Source organism: Cupressus sempervirens, chromosome 10 (assembly GCF_028749045.1).
Source record: "Cupressus sempervirens isolate cs-2001-9-10 chromosome 10, ASM2874904v1, whole genome shotgun sequence".
In the NCBI taxonomy this organism is placed as follows: Eukaryota; Viridiplantae; Streptophyta; class Pinopsida; order Cupressales; family Cupressaceae; genus Cupressus; species Cupressus sempervirens.
The window spans coordinates 934,198,580-934,218,826 of record NC_143127.1 but is presented as its reverse complement, the minus strand read 5'-3'; the positions used below and the strand labels follow the sequence as shown (position 1 = coordinate 934,218,826).

Genomic DNA, 20,247 nt, shown 5'->3' with positions numbered 1-20,247 from the left:
TGTAATAACCCCAATAGGTTATAACTTCTTCAAACACCAAAAAATCTTTATACTTTAGTTGTTTGACATTTCGTCAAACACTTTGCAAGCAAGCTCTGATACCACTGTAATGACCCCAATAGGTTATAACTTCTTCAAACACCAAAAATCTTTATACTTCAGTTGTTAGACATTTCGTCAAACACTTTGCAAGCAAGCTCTGATACCACTATAATAACCCTCCTCAAATCTGCTCTTAAAGATGCTGATTGAAGGCTTAAAGAATTTTGTCAAACAATTCACATGCAAGAGACATATGACTGATAAAGTATTTTAGCTTGCTTTAAATGACTTTTTTCCAATTTGCATCAATGAGAATCTAGTGATAGAAGATTACAATGAACTACACAATGACCTAACATCAGTGTGCTCCTAATTTTGACAATATTCGGTGCATATATTATGATCTAAGCATGAGAAAAGAACACCTACAACCAACTGGCATTTTTGCAAACAGTTGGTATGCAAACTATCTAGCTGATAAATAATGAGATTGAATTGCTTAAATGACACCAGCAACTATTATCTTTTTTATTGCAATCAAATTTCTATTACAATGCTCATGAAATATGGCCAAGACGTTGGCATTTACATGGATTACCACAATGACAATGCTGGTATAATGTACACTTACAGCTGAAACTTATAATACCCTAAAAAAAACAATACTAACAAGGGAACCTAGTTGTAGATGGCTGTAATAATTTTCCTTCAATGCTGCCCCTTTTGCTTTACTCTTTTGAACTGCCTTTTTAGCCTGCTTTTTCGGTTCCGCTTTTTCTACTTGTTTTTTCGATTCCACTTTTTTTTGCTTGCTTTTTAGTTCCACTTTTCCTCTTGCTTTTTCGATTCCACTTTTTCTGCCTGCTTTTTCGATTTTTCTTTTTCGGACTGCTTTTTCGTTTCTGTTTTTTTGGATTGCTACCCTGTTGAATCTCAAGACCATATCTTTCAATGGCGTCAAGATTTTTAGCTTGAAGGGATTTCGTCCTTCAAACTATTGAGACATAACCTCCAAAAAATTCTCCAATTTCTTTCATATTTCCAACCATGCTTAAAAGAAGCTTTTCCATTTCTTTTATAGTGTTCTCACAAGAGCTCCATCCTTCGTTTTCTCAATGTGGGATAAAACATAACTCCCTTTATGTAACTTATGTCTCCAATGTGTTATAAAATAAAGGGGACCTTTTTAATTTAAATATTTCCCACAAACTATAGTCTATGCATTAATAAAGTTAAATATTTAAATTTCACTTTATAAAATAGCTTTATTAATGCAAAACAAATCTTATCAATGATAAACAAGTCTTCTTGCCGATTTTAAACAATTACCATCGACATACCGCTACCACTGGATGTCCACCCATGCCCAAGATGACTTACTATAAATAGTAAGTATGCTGAAAGTTGCCTCAAAACCCCTCAGAAAGACCTGCAACTAAAACTATTTAGGCCAAATGGCCTCTAAGCCCCTTTAATGTCTTGGTTAGCCTATGGGACCATGGGGAAATAGGCTAACGAAAAAATCATGCTATGAATGCTAAAAAGGGGACATTACAACACTCTAAATACTCATTATCATCTTTGTTCTCCTTTTGGTGATTTTGTACAATTGGTTTGATTTATATCAAAAGATTGTGGCTTGGCTCTTATCAACACTGGTGAAACTTTGAGGAGTATAGTGGCCTCAAAATAGGAAAAGTAGTAACTAAAAAAGAGGACACAAAAATCAAATTGGCATGCTTTGTATTTCCAAATGAGCAAAATTGAAGGATTCTAAAAGAAAAACAGCATAAGGAAGTGGTTTCAAATTAATTGCTTGCATCTCAATAGAGTTTTGATTTTCATTCCCATGTATTCCTTCCAGTTTTAAATTTCAATTTGTGGCTTGTACTCTTCTAGGAGTATAAAACCTCTTAATTAATGGGCATGACAAGTCTATCCATAGTATGAAGAGCAATGGAGAAAAGTATATGATTTCCACCAAAATAGACATCCCCCATTATTGATTTCAATTGACATTCACTATCACAACAAACTCAACAAGTTTTGTGGCCTTCAAATCAAACATGCAAGATATATTGCATTACTGAATGAATAGAAATTAACTAAATTATCTATAAAACACATCCAAGAACCTATAACTTTGTATGGAATTCAGGGTTTTAGGAAGTAATAATTATGCTCTTTAATGCCCAAAGAGAGGGTTGAAGAAAAAGGTTCTCATAACTATTTCATAGTAATTTAAAGATTTAAAACACTCTAATAGTATCCATCATTCAAGAAAAAGAATAATAAGAGGAAGCACTTGGATCGATGCTTTTAGATTGGTTGCTGAAACAAACACACCATCCATTATATGACAAGCTCCTATACATGTGGTTGCAACTGGTTGTTTCTTCCACCATGGTGAGAAATCTTTCCCAATCTACTCCGAATACCATGCATCCCCATTAGCTTCTTCTTATTTCCAAGCTAATGTGCTTCCTCCCCTCCCTCCTTCTGCTTCCACCATCCCCTTTAATAGTTTCTTATCTCCCCTTCTTAAGTTGTTGGGTTCTTGTATATGTATAACTAACCCATTTTGTTTTTTTCTTTATCTAATCAAATGAAATCATAATTTACATCTAAATATTGTGCAAAGTAATTGGATTTCTTAACTAAGTCAGGTTTCCACATATGCACAATTACCATGAATCTATGTGGTAATAAACACATCGAGAATTTTGGCATATGAAAAAGTTAGTTGTGACAGCAACAATTGTTCAACCACTTTGGGACAAGAGACAAAACCTTTAAAATTAAAAATGGATGCCAAATACAAGGATTTTCCATCCTAATCCAGGACTACAATGTGTGTATAATAGTGGAAATCTCAAAAACTGAAACATAAATCATGGGGAGTCCCACTTGTTAGTTTGAGAGCATCAGAATAGGAACCAAAATGACTGAAAGCTGATTTGTCCCTACCAGAGCATCATAGTTTATAGACTCAAAATGATCTAAAAAGTTTATTTGTCCCTACCACGATATTAGACTATAGATTCAAAATAAATATGCATTGAATGTAAATTTCCCTAAAGGTGCAAATTGGGAAGAACATAATAGAAAAGAGAAGAAAAACACAAACACACAATTTTATCGCTGTTCATCACAAATTGTGGCTATGTCAACACTATAGGGGAGATCTCTTATTAATAAAAAAGTTTTAACTTTACCACATAGCTATAGCTTCAACTCTTTAAATACAGTGTGAAATAATGAACCTCAAATACATATATATAGTCTCAAAGGAAATGAAGAGACAAACAATTGGAGGGAAACAATAATAAGTTGTACATAATAACTGAAAGATTGTTGGGCTTCAAATATACACCCAACAAACCCCCACTTGAAGTCCAACTACTGTAATGTGTTAGTCTCCCTTGAATTCCCCTACTATTATTTATTTACAATGTGAAGAGAAGCTTGGCATAACTCAAACTTCTCTTGTGGAACAACCTTTGTGAATGCATCACCTGGATTCTCCTTTGTGTTAATCTTCAAGACTTGAAGTTTTCCCTACTCAAGTTTACTTTGAATAAAATGATAATGTACCTCAATATGCTTAGTCTTGAAATGAAAAAATCCATTTTTAGCCAAGTCAATAGCACTTTTACTATCAAAATACAACGTTGATCCTTACTGAGGACAATCAAAATCCCCAAATAGATGTTACAACCAAATCAACTCTTTTGCTCCTTTAGTGAGAGCAATGTGTTCAACCTCAATACTAGAAAGTAAGACCACTTGTTGCAACTTTGATGGTCAACTAATCACTGCTCTAGCAAATGTAAATACATAACCAGTATTAAATCTTCTATTATCTAAATTTCCGACCATATATGAATCAGTATAACCTCTGAGTAAAGTGTCTTTTTCACCCAAACATAATACAAAATTAGGAGTGACCTTAAGATCCACTTAACTACATCCCAATGTTGCTTACCTAGATTATTCATAAATCTATTGACAACCCCCATTTATTGGGCAATATTTGGATGAGTGAAAACCATTGCATAAATAAGACTACCCACCACTAAAGAATATGGGATTTTCTTCATGTCATTTTGTTTGTCTTGTGTCTTGGGACACGTGGCTGAAAATAATATGAAATGATTAGCGAGAGGAGCTTACCAGTTTGGCATCTTCCATGCCAAATCTTTCTAATACCTTGAGAATATAGTGTTCTTGAGAAAGCTTTATTTCCCTCTTGTGTCTATCATGGATAATGTCCATGCCAAGTATCTATTTTTCTGCCCCTAGGTCCTTCATGGAAAACCTTTTTGACATCTTTTCTTTCAATTCTAAAATCAACTTCATAGATGGGCTGGTGACAAGTATGTCATCAACATAGAGCAATACAAGAATAAAGGAACCATTAGATAACTTCTCGTAGTAGACACATGAATTGGATTCACACTGAATGAAGTTATTTTCATTCATGAATCGATCAAACTTGAGGTACCACTGCCTTGCAGCTTGCTTAAGACCATACAAGCTCTTCCTCAATCTGCAATATGAATTTTCTTTAGAACATTTAATAAATCCCCCAAGCTGCAACATGTAGATTTCTTCATTTAGATCATCATGGAGAAATGTCATTTTGACATCTAGGTGTTCAAGTTTAAGATTATGAGAAGCAACTAATCCAAGAATAGCCTATATTTTAGTCATCTGGACCACGGGTGAGAATATTTCATTGAAATCTATGCCCTTTTGCTGATTGAAACCTTTAACAACTAGCCTAGCTTTATACCGCTTCTTATTTTTGCCTTCATCTTTCAACCAATAAATCCATCGATTTTTCATTGCTTTCTAATTTGGTGGCAAAGGAACCAAATCACAAGTTTTGTTTTGCAATAGAAAATACATCTCATCCTGCATTGCTACCTCACATTTGTGAGAATTTGATGCTTTGTGAGCTTCTTTGAAGCTTGTTGGTTCAACTTGGTTTGAAAGAAAAAGTTTTGGCTCTACTTCTTTGGAGTACAAGAGTTCATAATCAGAGAATTAGGCAACAAGCCTTCTCTATCTTATAGATTTCCTCCATCCTTGAGCATTTTCATTTGATCAAAATGTCCCTTTTCTTTATCCTAGGAGTTTGGCATTTTGAGTTCAAAGTCATTGCCTTTTGAAGATGTGCAATGCTTCTTTTGAATTTGGTTTTGATCAATTTCTTTTTGTATAGTCCCCATACTAGTATCATGTCTCTATGTTTTTTGCCACCCCCCCCACACCCCGCCCCCCCCCCCCCAAAAAAAAAAAAACATCTCTATTATGTGTTTGATTAGTTTGATATTCATGTTTTGCATTAAAGTGACTTCTCTGTTGTGGAGGAAGTATGCTACTAAAATTTTCATTATGACTTCTACCAATGGATGTATTGACACACTCTTGATTATGTCTGCCTTCTGTTTTATATCATTTGTCAACTTCATCTAGTCAAATAGAAAAGACTTGTGGTAGAGGATTATCATGAACTATTATTTGACTTGTGCTGAGTTCATGCTAGTAATCATGACCAAAATTGGTCAAATGTGAATGCTTGGCGCTATGAGGAACAACACAATTTTGATAAAAATGAGTATTTCCAAAGTGTTTCCAAGAGTCACCCATATGTCTGTTAAAAAAATGGATTTGAATTCCACATGTTGCCATTGAGCTATGAATAGGAAGATGGATATGAAACTATTAGCAATAGGACCAATCAATCAAATAAGGTGAGATATGTGATTTTCATTTATAGCAACATATGTTTCATAGTTTAGTTATGATTATTTGTAAAGGAAAATTGCCTAAGTATTGGACAATGTTACAACAACATGACAAAAAAATTTTGATAGAAGAATATTCCCTTGGAATATTCTCCTGTGTAGTTAACCCTAGATGTATGACATCATCTTGATGATGCATACCAGTGCACATGTCCATACAAGAAACCTAGTTAAAGTTACAGAGGAAATAATGTTGCAGTTATTTCATAGTGCATGACAAAGCATGTTAGCAAATTGAGTTGTACAACTTACAAAATTATTTTGATTGCTAAATCTTGATGAGCTTACTCTAAGGATGATATGTGAGTTGACTAAGGAAGAATTTATTGATATGATTTTGTTGGTAAACAGATTTGTCACAGTAGAATTTTCCCAACAGAGTGTGTGGCAAACCGTTCACAACAGTTGGAGAGGCCCTTGGTATGCCCTTGGTATGCAGCCTTCCTCTACGTTTAGAGGGGAAGCTCCCTCATATGATATAATTTTCAATCTTTTTGAATAAAGAACCTCAAACTAAAAGGGGGAGAAAGCTCATGATGATGAATGTACCACACAACTTCAAAGCTTTCCCGAACTACTAACTTAAAACCACTAATAAAAATGATCAAGATGTACGCTTGAAAACTATTAATAGCACAACACTGATCCATAGATTCATAAACATCTAAACCATACTGTGAGAATGATCACTAGAAAGAGAATCAACATTTGTAATAATTTAGATTTGAAAAGAGGGAACTCAAACTACACATTCCATTATTTTCTTGCACCAAGAAGTTAAGAGGAATTTCTAATTATAAAGACAAAATGTGTACATACTTCCCAAATATCATCTTTTAATCAAAATTTCAGCATAGTGTTCCCTTATTCTCAAGCCCAAAAGTCCCCTTACAAAGCCCAAAAGAGCCCTTATATAGACACAAAGGTTAATAACTACCTCTTCGTAGTTAATAACCACCTCCCAAATACGTGATTTGACTGAGGTTAATTAACCTCACCAAAATTAACCTCAAATAACAATGGCCACTAATTGAAATGCATAGCTTGGAACATGTCTTCAAATTTTTGAATCATTGACTTGTTGCATTACTTGATAAGACTCTTCTTCATGATCATCACCAAGTCGGACATATTGAGTATGGACAAAGAAATAATCTTCCACAACATCAATTGCTCATGCACTAACTGTAGTCTTGATAGTGATACTACAACCTTCTCTTCCTATTGATATAAGTTATAGAATTTGCAATCCTCTGAGACTGATTTTGGTGAGTTGTCATCATATCCACCTGTGAGTCACAACATAGATGTTTGGTCGAAATACATAGTGTCCAGCTCTGCCTAGAAGGTCCACCATGGAAGCATAATGCTCTATTCTTCATGCAATGTCATATCTTTTAGTCATGGAATTAAAGTAATGACGACCTTCATCCACTAGGCCTAAATGATTAGATGCAGAAAGCACTGAGATAAAGGTAACATGATCCAGCTTGATGCCCACTTCTTGCATTTTCCATGATGCCACATTTAGCATACATAGTAGTGAGTGCATTGCTAACTGCAATATTTGTAATATATCCTCTTTTAATAGCATGAGCATGGCATTGCCTTCCTTCTTTCAAGGTTGCCAAACTGCCGCATACACCAAGGATACTGGCCAAGGTGATTTGATTTGGAATTACACTAGTTTTTATCATTTTGCACAAGATTTTAAGGGCTTCCTCACCTTGATCATATTGGTTGTACCCTGTTATCATTCCTGTCCATGACACCACATTTCTTTCAGACATTCTGTCAAAAATTTTGCGTGCATCATCTATATCCCCACACTAAACATACATATCTGCAAGTGCACTTCCAACATGAAGAGTTGACTGGTAGCCAGTCTTAGCAATGAAGCCATGAATCCACTTTCCATATTCCAAAGATGCTACACTGGCACATGCATTTACAACCTTTCCAAAGGTAAATTCAATAGGGTAGATGACTGCCATTTGTATTTGGTAGAAGAGTTTCAGAGCATTGCAACCTTACGAGTTTTGAGAATACCTTGAAATCATGGCATTCGAAGAGACCACATTCTTCGTGGGCATTTGTTCAAAGTGCTAGAAGGCCTTATCAGAGTAGCCATACAATGCATAACCCGTCACCATTGTAGTCCATGAGATAACATCTCACTGCTTCATTTTATCAAACAATTCATGTGCTTCCTCTATACTATCACCTTTGCTATACATAGCAAGTAGAGCATTCTCTACGGTAATTTCCAATTCGAATCAAATTTTTATAATATGGACATGTACCTATTTACCTTTTCTCAGTCACCCTGGCCTTGAGCTCACACTCAGAACACTGGTAAAAGTGAACTGATCAGCTTGTACACTAGCCGCTTGCATTTGAATAAGGAGATTGAAGGATTTCTCACCATACCCGCATTGGGCATATCCTGCAAACAGTGCATTCCACGAGAGCAGATTTCGTTTGGGAATTTTTTTAAAATAGTTTGCACGCATCTCCTGCATTTCCAATTTTAGTATAAAAGTTAACAAGCTGGTTTTGAAGAAACACCTCCCAGTAAAGTCCAGTTTTAATGATGTGGGCATGGACCTGTTTGCCCTCTTTAAAAGCCTTGGTGTCAATGCAGGCTCGCAGAAGCCTGTCATAGTTATCTACATTTGCTTGTAAACTCGAAACATTAAAATCTACATTAGCACCCAAGCTTCCATATATATATATATATATATATATATATATATATATATATATATTACTATAAATGATATCACTAGAATTGATCTCTGGTATGCTCCTGCAACTGCCATAATGCTTAAACCCTAAACTTTTGGAAGTTGGGACATAGTGGAAGTACTTTAGAGCATTGAGTAGTTTGGAGACAGTCGAGTGTGTAGGAAAAAGGTGCATCTAGTGACATGAACACAAATAGGAAAAAGCATAGCTTCCATAGTTCGTGTAGGCATAGCCTAGAAGGAAAACTTTCTTGAAGGAAGGTACAATCCTTCCATCACGTGTCCAATTAATAAGTTAAACCTGACTGCCTTGTTTAATTTGTAAGCTTTGGTCCACTTGAGGAAAACTTTCTCACCAAAATTTCTGATTCGAGGAAATCATTCTCGAGAGCTAATCTCCATGGGTACCCAAGTAGGATAGCCTTGCTCAATATATTTTCCATTTCTGTTGTACCCAAGTAGAGAATTATCTTCTCTATTTTGATTGTAATTCAAGGATGCAGTGTTATCTCTTTGACTATGATAATCTAAATTTTGTTTACCATGTTTATCATATTAATTCCACATACTTGTAGAAGAGGAGGAAAGAGGGGCAGGAGCTCAAACTGAAGTGGGAGATAGAATACTTGAAGAAACATTGTTTTGATTTCTATAAGCATTTGTGTTATTAAAATAAAGAACAGGGCATATTCGCATACCATATTTTCTTACTTATGTAATGCTAGAAATACTTTCTCATTGAAGATGACATCTCTACTTCTAATCATTTTCTTCCGAATTGGATCCCAAATTTTGAAACCAAACTTGTCTTCACCATAGCCTACAAATATTCCTCTTTGTGATTTTGGATCAAGTTTCCTTCTTTTCTCCTTAACAAAATGTACATAAGCTTCGCATCCAAACACTCATATGTGAGAATATGAGATTTTACTTCCCAGCCACTCTTCCTCTGGTATGCCAAAGTACAATCGAGAAGAGGGACTTTGGTTGATTAAGTGTACTACTATATTACATGCCTCTACCCAAAAATCCTTTCCTAAACTGACATTAGAGAGCATACAACAAGATTTCTCAAGGATTGTTCTATTCATCCTCTCTTCTGCTCCATTTTCTTGTGGGGTGAATGGAACAATCTTAATTCTATGGATGTCATTGTCCACACAAAATGAATCAAACTCTAATGAGAAAAATTTCTGCCATTGCTCATTTCCAAGAACTTTATTTTGTGACCAATCTGATTCTCAACTAAAGCCTTCAAAACTTTAAACTTTCTAAAAACATCAGATTTCTTATGCAATATGTAAATCCATACCTTTCTTGCACAATCATCAAGGAAAGTGAGGAAGAATTTTTATCCTCCAATAGAGCTTTCCTCAGTGGGTCTGAACACATCAGAATAAAAAAATGCCAAAGGAGTACCTTGCTTTTCATGTTTGGTCTTCAAGAAGCTGACCTGCTTCTATTTTCCAAAGAGATAATGTTCACAAACTTTTAAGTCAATTGATTTCAGCCCTAGTAATTGCTCCCTTTTATGCATAACAAAAAGGCCCTTTTTACTCATGTGACTGAACCTTTTAATGCCACAATTCTGAATTGCTATCTTCAACTATTATGGTAGCCTCCACTTCACTGATATTTTCTACAATATATAAACTCCCAATCTTGTCTCCTGTTGCAACTAACATGGATCCTTTTGTGACTTTCCATGAATCAGTTAGGGAAGTGACAAAACCTTGTGCATATAGCTGACTTATAGAAATCAAAATTCTCTTTAGTTTTGGAACATGATGAACATCTTTTAATAGCCATTTAACACTTCCTTTCAAAGATAATAAAATATCTCCTTTGCCTACTACTTCACATGCTTTATTATAACCAAAGTATACTTCACTAAACTTACTGTCTTGATAATTTGAGAAGTATTATGTACATGAAGAGGCATGAAATGATGCATCAGAATCCAAAACCCATGAGGCTGAAGCAGTCTCAGTTGTAGATAAAATCAGTACACTGTCATCTTTGTCATAGATGGTGTTGACTTGACTTTTTCGCACTCATTTTTGTGCTCTTTTATAACCTCTACAATCCTTTTTCATGTGACCACTTTTGCAAAAAAACTAGAAATCTCCTCCTTTCCTTTCCCTTGACTTCTAGTGCCTAGCTAATTTTGATCTTCTATGATGATTATTTTTACCTCTATTTTGGCTTCTTCCACTATTTTCTATGTTTACTATTCTCAAGGCTTCACTACATGAGTATTCCTTGTTTCTTCTCTACATATCCTCACTAAATAGAGTTGTCCTTACTCCATCATAGACCAAATTTCTCTTTGAGGAGGTCAAAGTGCTAACTACTATAACAACTAGATCCCAGTTGTCAAGTAATGAACACAACAAGATGATAGCTTTAGATTCATCATCTTGTGTCATGTCAACCAAGGTTGCTTGACATAATAAAGTGTTAAAATAATTTATGTGATTTGACATCATAGACCCATCCTTCATTTTCAGCTTGTAGAGCTTCTTCATAATGAATATTTTGTTTGTAGTTGAGATCATTTCGTACATACTTTGAAGTTTATACCAAACTTCTTTGGTTGTAGATTCATTATTAACATTGAATTAATCATTTTGTGATAAAGAAAGAAAGATTTCCACCTTTGCCTTCTCAATAGTTTTATCCCAATCTTAATCCTTCATTGTAGTTGGTTTCTTTGCTTTTCCATCAATTGCTACCATCAAGTCTTGCTTGATTAGAAACCAAAACATCCGAACTTTCGACAAACTAAAATTCTATCGTAAGAATTTTTACACACACAAAACTTGCATGACTCTAGTTTTTCAAACACCAAAATTGATTCCAATGACTACACCAAGCTCTGATACCAATTATGTAGTTCGTTAAAATTGCAAACTAGAAAGAATAGAACAACCAAGTGGAGAAAAATGCAAGCACACAATTTTATCATGGTTCATCACCAATTGTGGCTACATCCACACTATAGGAAAGAACTCTTATTAATGTAAAATTTTGAACTTTACATCACAACTATAGCTTCAGCTCTTCGAATACAATGTGAAATAATGAATCTCCAATACATATAAATATAGAGTCTCAAAGGAAATGAAGAGACAAAAAATTGGAGGGAAAGAATAATAAATTGTATATAATAAATTAAAGACTATTGGGCTTCACATATACACCCAACATTGACATCACTAGCTATGTAGAAGTAATTGGGATTTATATGCATCGCTACATAGAAGGAATGAGGATTATGTCACCTCTACCCAAAAGCATGATGTCACCTCTACCTAAAAGTATTATGTTAGCTATAATTAATTAATATAGAAACCCTATTTCAATTCCAGAGAAGGATGTGATGCTATGTTTCTCAACAAATTATTTGCTTGGACAATTGATGATTGATTGTTTGCTTTTATTCTTTCAATAAATTATTTTATTTCACAATTGATTATTCACATTCATTCTTATCACTATATCATTCTTTTGTGGGACAAGTAAAGTATTATTTACATTTCTTGCAATCTAAAAGAGCATCTAAATAGAAATCATATTGAAATTGATGTGCACTTCATGAGATAGCTTATGCAAAATGATCTTTGTTTGGAGTATTTTCCTAGAGAGTAGCAAGCTATGAATATCTTTACTATAATTTTGACATCTTTATGCCATTTCCTACCGCATTCCATGTTATTGATAAATGAAACTATTTATCGGAGCTATTTATGGGATGTGGCTATTGTCCCTACAAATTGTAGAGTTGATCAATTTTCAAAAAATTGAAATATCATGGATTTTTCTGAAAGTTTCAGTAGTTGATCTTTATGATCTACATAGCTTATAGTGGAACACAACAAAAAAATAGTAAATCTAGAAAAAATAATTCTTGACTTTGTTTTTTCTTTAGTGCATTTTCTCTGGAGATAAGCCTATAGCATTTTATTTTTCTCTCTTTTAAAGAATATTTTTGTGGTATATTACAAATTTTGTGTTGTAAGATTGAGTTTATTCCTTTTGTGTAAAGGTGATTGTGGTCTATTCTTAAGCCACAAAAAGATGTTTGGCCTAGTGTGTTGTGTAGAGAAAATGGTGCATGGGTCTTATAAATGTTTTATTTGATCTGATCAGCATTCACATTATCTACCAAGGAAAATGCATAGGAATTCACTTGACCTTAGTATAGATATGATGTGAAAGTCTTGTATTTGTGATAATTTTGTGATGCATAATACTAAGGTAATCACCATCCATAGTATCTATATGTATTGTGAAGAATCGAATTCAAGATTTATTTTATAATCACAATAAGTTCTATGAGTTGTTCAAACTTAAAATGATCTATGAGTGGTAGTCTTTTAAGATTTAGAAAGTGATCTTTAGTTTCTGCTTATGAAGAAGATTAATTTTACACAAGTGGGAAGACTTTGGCGATAATACAACAAATATTTTTTGGTATATCTTGGAGATGGCCCCATATTGGTGGGGATCTTTCTCCTCCACAGTTAAATTTTTTAACTAAAAATGACTAGTACTATAAGTGAGATGCATTCTATGAGCAGTTTTAGGTTCCTCAATTATATTGTTATTCATGTGGCTAGGCCTATTTTTCATATTTTAATTCATTCCTTTATTTTACCTAGAATTTCATTTTGATGTTTATGATCAGAAACTTCATATGATTTGCACTTTATTATTGAAATATTTATTTCTATAGTCATTTTCCCCTAGAGACAAATGCCCACCTACCACCATTGATGACCTACACAATAGTCACAAAATTTAATACATGTAGGTGAGCTTTCAAATTTGGAAAAGAGGGGGAAATATTTTTGGAAAAAGACAAAATGAAATGATCTATATTCATTCAACTAGCTAGTTGAAGAAGATGAGATTAGAGAAGAGTAGAGTAGAGAAGGAAGAAGAAAGAAAGTGAGCAGTAGATCTAGTCATGCAAAAATCAGAAGGAAGTTCATTTTGTGCTTGTAGTTGCACATGTTTCTTCTTTGGTCATTCTGTAAGTTTTTTGTTTGTTGAGTTCATCCTGTAAAGTAGTGATTTCTGCAAGAACTATTGTATGTAGCCATTAGAACTGCAAGTTTAAAGTTTGAAGTTTGAAGTTTTACTAGTTCAAAGTTTTAGGGTTATTTTAGGGTTTTTTTGGTTGAAGCCAAATGCTACCAGATTTTTGTAATAGTTTTAATCAAAGTTGAACAAAAAGAAAGAAATAATACTTGAATCCATTATTCTTCCTCTATTTATTGCATTTGAGAAGTTTATTATTGTATGCTTCAAGCTTTGGATCTCTATTTTTAATGGTGGAAATATTCATGTTGTAAATCTAGTCACTTGGTTTGGTCTTTGTTTGGGCTGAAACTTTGTAGTTTAAGCCAAGCTCACTTGGCATAAACTTCTACCGAGCAAGCTCACTTGGTTTCCATTTCTGCCAAGCTGCCCTTTGAGCATTGAGATCACTTGGCTCCTTCATGTGTCGAGCTCACTCGACACTCTCCTACCACTCGGCTCCTTCACAAGATGTGCTCAAATTGGCACTTGGTAATAGTTATTGTTTAGAAAAATTTTGAGTTGTGATTTGATTTTTCACATAGTATCAGAGCTTTGAGGCGCCACATCCATAATGATTTAGGGAATTTGTTTCTTCTGAGATATTTGACATGGGAGGAGATATAGGAAAGATATGGTTGTAGCCATTGTCCTTCAATGGACAAAATTATGATACATAGGCAAAGAAAACGAAATCCATAATGGTTGCAAATGATTTATGCAAGTTTGTGATAAATAGGTTAAATGATGTGACTGACCAGCTTAGTATGTTGCCCTCACAAACTCACAAAAGACTCAGATGAAAGAGTCAAGGAGAAAGGATTCTAAGGCATTAAGTCTTATTGAAGTAGTAATGATAGAACCAGTCTTTCCCAAGATTGTAGTAGTAAATTATCCAAAGGAAGCATGGCACATCCTTGATATGAACTTCCAAGGAACTAATAAGGTCAGAGTAGTGAAGCTACAGATGATCAGAAGAGAGTTTGAGAACCTTTAGATGAGGGATAATGAACCTATTATAGAGTTAAGCTCACAAATCTCCACTTTGGTAAACTAGCTTGAATCAAATAGAGAAGAATATAACGAGTCAAGAATTGTGGAAAAGATACTGAGGAGTTTACCTCAGAAATATGAAAATCTTGTCACGACCATAGAGGAAAAAAAATACCTCACCACATTGACCATGGACGAGTTGATGGGAACTCTTCAAACCCATGAGCACCAGATAAATAGGTCAGCTACTACTTCTCAAGAGTAGTCTTTCAAAGCTCAAGAGAATTCAAGAGGCAAGGGGAGAGGTAGAAATGGATCTAGTAGAGGCTCAAGAAAAAGAGGTTATGGAAGGAATGGTCAAAGGAATGCTAGTGTAGAAAGCTCAAGAAAAGCAAGCAACCAAAAGGGAGCAAGCACCTCTCAATACAACTCTAAAGGAGGTAAGAAAAATTACAACTCAAATAAGGTTAATGTTGAATGCTACTACTGTCATAAGTATGGGCATTATGCAAGTGAATGATAGAAGAAACAGGGTGATTAGTCAAAGAAAAATGCTAATGTGGCTAATGTGAACATGGGAAATGCAAATAACATCATAGCCTTCATCATGTGTAACATTGGTGAAGTGGGAATCCCTAAGGTATTATACCTGGACAGTGGATGTAGCAACCACATGAGTGGTAATGAAATTTTATTCTATTTTATTGATAAGACTTTTAAGTTTGAAATTAAAATGGGAAATAATGGAACCATTCCCATAGTGGGCAAAGGATCTATTATGGTCCACACCAAGCAAGGTGAGAAGAAGGAAATAAAAAATGTGTATTTTGCCCCTAGTATAAAGCACAACTTGATGAGTGTTGGACAACTCATTCAAAATGGATACAAGGTGTTGATGGAAAATGACAAGTGTGTCATTCATGAGAAGGATGGAGTAATAGATTACTTGCAACAATCCAAATGACAAAGAACTGGATCTTCCCATTGAGAATAGAGACATTTTTCTCTTTTCAAGTTAGTGATGCACCTCCTAAGCATGCATGTACAATAGTACATTAGAAATCAGCTCTTAGGAGCATGAGTGAAGACCCCTCCAAGCTTTGGCATCTCAAGTATGGACATCTTGGCTTTGTTAGTTGAAATTTTTTGTCCAAGAAAAGAATGGTAGATGATTTTCCAAGCATTGTAAATTCATATGACAAGTGTGAGACTTGCATATTGGGTAAGAAACATAGGCTTCCCTTTAATTCTGAATATTCTAGAAAGGCTAAATCACCATTAGAATTGGTGCATTCTAATTTGGTAGGCCCTATGTAAACTACTTATATTGGGGGGAGTACTTATTTTGTGACATTCAAAGATGATTTTAGTCATAGGACATGGGTGTATTTTTTGAAGAACTAATCTGAAGCATTTGATATAATTGTTGAATTCAAAGCCCTAACTGAAAAATAATGTTGACACTATGTCAAGGTCCTTAGATCGGATAGAGTAGGGGAGTATACCTCCAATATGTTTGTTAATTTTTGCAAGAAAAATGGCATAAGAAAAGATCTTATAGCCAATTATACTCTGCAGCAAAATGGAGTGGCTAAGAGAAAGAATAGGACTATTGTTGAAATGGCTAGAAGTATGATGAAAGCTAAAGGGCTCCCAACTGAATACTGGGGAGAAGCTATAGCAATAACAATATACTTGATAAATAGGTATCATACAAAATTAGTTCATGACAAGATACCTCTTGAGGCTTGGTCAAGGGGCAAATGGATAGTTGAACACTTAAGAGTGTTCAGATGTGTAGCATATGCACATGTTCCTAAGGAACAAAGGAAAAAGCTATATGAAAAAGGTTTGAAGTGCATCTTCACAAGTTATAGCTCTGAATCAAAGGCTTATAGTCTATATGATCTAATTAACAAGAAGATCATTATTTCAAGATATGTGGAGTTTCTTAAAAATCAGTCATGGGATGCCTCAGTAGATCAATCCTCAATCACTTCAAGTAAAGTGCCTACTATTGAAGAGGAAGAAGATGACATCAGTGATCAACAAGAAGATGGAGCAGAAACCATAGATTGCAAACAAAGGCACAAAGGCAAGTAGCCCATAACATGTTGAGCAATAGCTCCAAGCACTTCAAGATAACCTTGAGCTAGTATACAAAATAGTAGTAGTAGCAATACTAATAATTTAGATCCCACTCTCACTTGCCTATTGCCAAGAAAAACTAAAATTTTAAGGGAGATATATTAAGATGAAACAAGTAAACAAGTAATTGGATTGAAATGGATATATAAGACCAAGTGTAGTGCTGAAGGAAAAATAGATAGGTATAAGGCACGTTTGGTAGTCAAGGGGTACAAACAATAGTATGGTAGAGATTATGATGAGACATATGCCCCAAATACAAGAATGGAAATCATGTGTGCTATCATAGCAATTTTAGTCCAACACAATTGGAAGGTAAATCAAATGGATGTGAAGTTTGCCTTCTTAAATGGTGTATTCAAGAAAGAAGTTTATGTGGAGTAGCCACCTTGTTATGAAGTTGCAAGTGAAGAGAACAAGGTGTGTAGATTGAAGAGAGGTCTTTATGGGCTCAAGCAAGCTCCATAGGCATGGTACAAAAATATTGAATCATATTTGATGAGCAATGGCTTTAGAAAAAGCGATGGTGAGACCACACTTTACATCAAGGTACTAAATGGTAATGTGTTGATTTTTTTCTTGTATGTTGATGATTTAATTTTTGCTAGAAATTATAATTTCCTTATTGGTGAGTTCAAAGAGGCCATGAAAAATGAATCTGAAATGACAAACCTAGGTCTCTTGAAGTATTTTCTAAGCATAGAAGTAAAACAAATGCATGATGACATCTTCATCTCTCAAGAAAAGTATGTAAGGAAAATCTTGGAGATATTTAAAATGGAGAATAGTAAGGCAGCCCCAACACCAACAGTAGTAGGTCTAATGTTGAGCAAGGAAGATTGCAACAAAAAATTGAATCCAACACTATACAAGAGAATGGTTGGAAGTTTGATTTATTTGACTACAACTTGGCTAGACATAATGCATGCAGTAAGTCAAATTTCCAGATTTATGAAAACACCAACACATTGGCAAGTGGGAAAGAGTATCCTAATGTATGTGAATGTTACCAAGGGATTTGAAATTTTGTATACAGCAGAAAACAATTTCAAGTTTGTGGGTTATACAAATAGTGATTGAGCTGGAAGTCTAGATGATAGGAAGAGCACTTCTGAATACATGTTTCATATGGGACTGAGTACAATTTCATGGGCATCCATGAAGCAACCTATTGTTGCTCAATCTATAGCAGAGGTTGAATATATAGCAAAAAATGCAACAATATGCCAAGCTATTTGGTTAAGGAGGATCTTAATAGATTTGAATGAAAGGCAAGAGGATGGAACCACAATTTATTGTGACAACATCTCATCAATTTCATTATCCAAGAATCCATTCTTCCATGGTAGAAGCAAACATATTGAGATTAGATATCACTTCATCATAGAGTTGGTGGATAGTGGGGATATTAGAATGGAATTTTGCAAGTCTGAATAGTAGCTAGTCGAAATTTTCACAAAGTTATTAGGAATTGGAAGTTTCGTACACCTAAGAGAGTGTCTTGGTGTAGTTGATTTGGATTAGAAATTATCCTTATTTTTTTGGCTCGGGACAAAGGGGGAGTGTTGAAATATTTAATGCTGCAGTCATTTGCCCCTAGAGCCAAATGCCCACCTACCACCCCTGATGACGTGTACAATGTCACAAAATTTAATACAGGTAGGTATGTTTCCAAATTTGGAAAAGAGGAGGAAATATTTTTGGCAAAAGACAAAAAGGAATGATCTACATTCATTCAACTTGATAGTTGAAGAAGAAGAGATCAGAGCAGAGAAGGAAGAAGAAAGAAAGCGATGAGTATGTTGGTGCTTGAAACTACTGAGCAACAAAATGCTCAATACCAGGATGAAAGTGCTCAAATAATCTAAAGATTAGCCAATTCTTATAATAAATTACACAAGTAGATCGTCTAGACCCAACTTTAATGAAATTGAGGATGGTTTCCTACTCTTTAGGCTCTACTAAACCAAGGTGGATATACCTAGGGATGATTCTAATGCAAATTGTTATATGAAATTATCTAAGTTTCATTTTGATTTTCATCTTCTACCCTTAGGAATATACATGGTTTATCAATTTCTTTAAATCTCTCAAATCTATATGCATCCCCTATAAGAAGATCTCGTCATAAATTTCCTATAATTTACAAGTGTTTCTAGGAATAGTAGCTACCTATGACTCAGCAAGCTAAATGTAAATGAGTGATGACCAGCATTAAAACCTTGTACAAAATAGAATATGAATGATTTTGAATTTATAATAGTTTTAACATGTAGAGGCAGAATTTATTCTTAATCATCTCTGATTTATAAGACCAGTGCCTTATCCATTGGGCACAAAGAATCACTTATTGGCAAGAGACCTTGTTCAATCAACTTGTAATTGAATCTATCAACTATAATCACCTATTTCCATTCTTACATGATATCCTCCTCATAAACTCATGAATTCTACTAATTTATTGAAGCATTTACACAATTCATTGAATTAAAACCAACAATATAACCAGTACACACCCCATCTAGAATGCATTCAATCAAATGAAAATTATCCAAATTATCTCAAAAATGTAAACTCATGAAAAGGAGATAGAAAATGGTGACACAAATTTAGTGTAAATACCCCTTTGTATTATCCTTTTTGTTGATGAATAAAACAACCAATAGGAACTCTGTAAAGAACATAGAAGACTATACTGGCTCTACATTTCTATTTGTCATCAGAAAAGTACATCGTTGAAAATAAACTCAAAAGTATTGCATATGACTAGACCAAATCTATTTTCTTGAAAGATTAAAAAAATACAATTTTTTTTGGACCATCACAATGCCTTGAAAACTCATTTATACAACATGAGCTACAACAAGCAAAGGAAATTGTGAATGATAGGTGTCTTTTTACAACAATGAGTATAACAACCTTTTCCAAATATCGAGAAACCTTTTTTCAAAAAGAAACAAAGAAAGATAGTTACAAATGATAGGTGGACCATAAAATCTTCAAATTTATCCTTTTCTCTAAATATTTCCTATTGGTAGGGCCTTGATTTCTACAATTTCTTCCCAGACAATAACTTCTCCTTTGGTGGGCCACTCACAAGTCTTGGCTATTGCTAACTCACCAATAGATTTCTGCCATCTGGCATCAGTAGTCACCTTTCCTTCTATAGTAAACCTATTCATTTTAGTTTCAATCTTGAGTAGGGTGTCAATAAGTTCATTAAAAATACAATCATCAATATCAGCCTCTAAAATGGATGCCACCTGTGGAAAGTCTACAATATGGTCAAAAGAACTAGACCATTCATTGAAATACCTTACTTTTCTATTAGAATCAAGAACAAAAAGAGTCAAAGAATGAAAACCACTTGTTTATGCTTTCATTTTTATTTTTCATGGCTGTTAGTTTTCCTATGAAAA

General features: G+C 34.3%; 2 pseudogenes; both read right to left on the bottom strand.

The window, feature by feature from the left end:
* Positions 1-791: 791 nt before the first annotated feature.
* Positions 792-8,344, bottom strand: LOC149537040 (pentatricopeptide repeat-containing protein At1g08070, chloroplastic-like; annotated as a pseudogene).
* A 4-nt stretch (positions 8,345-8,348) lies between these two features.
* The window catches only part of LOC149537039 (uncharacterized), a 96,379-nt pseudogene continuing 84,480 nt past the window's right edge, over positions 8,349-20,247 (bottom strand).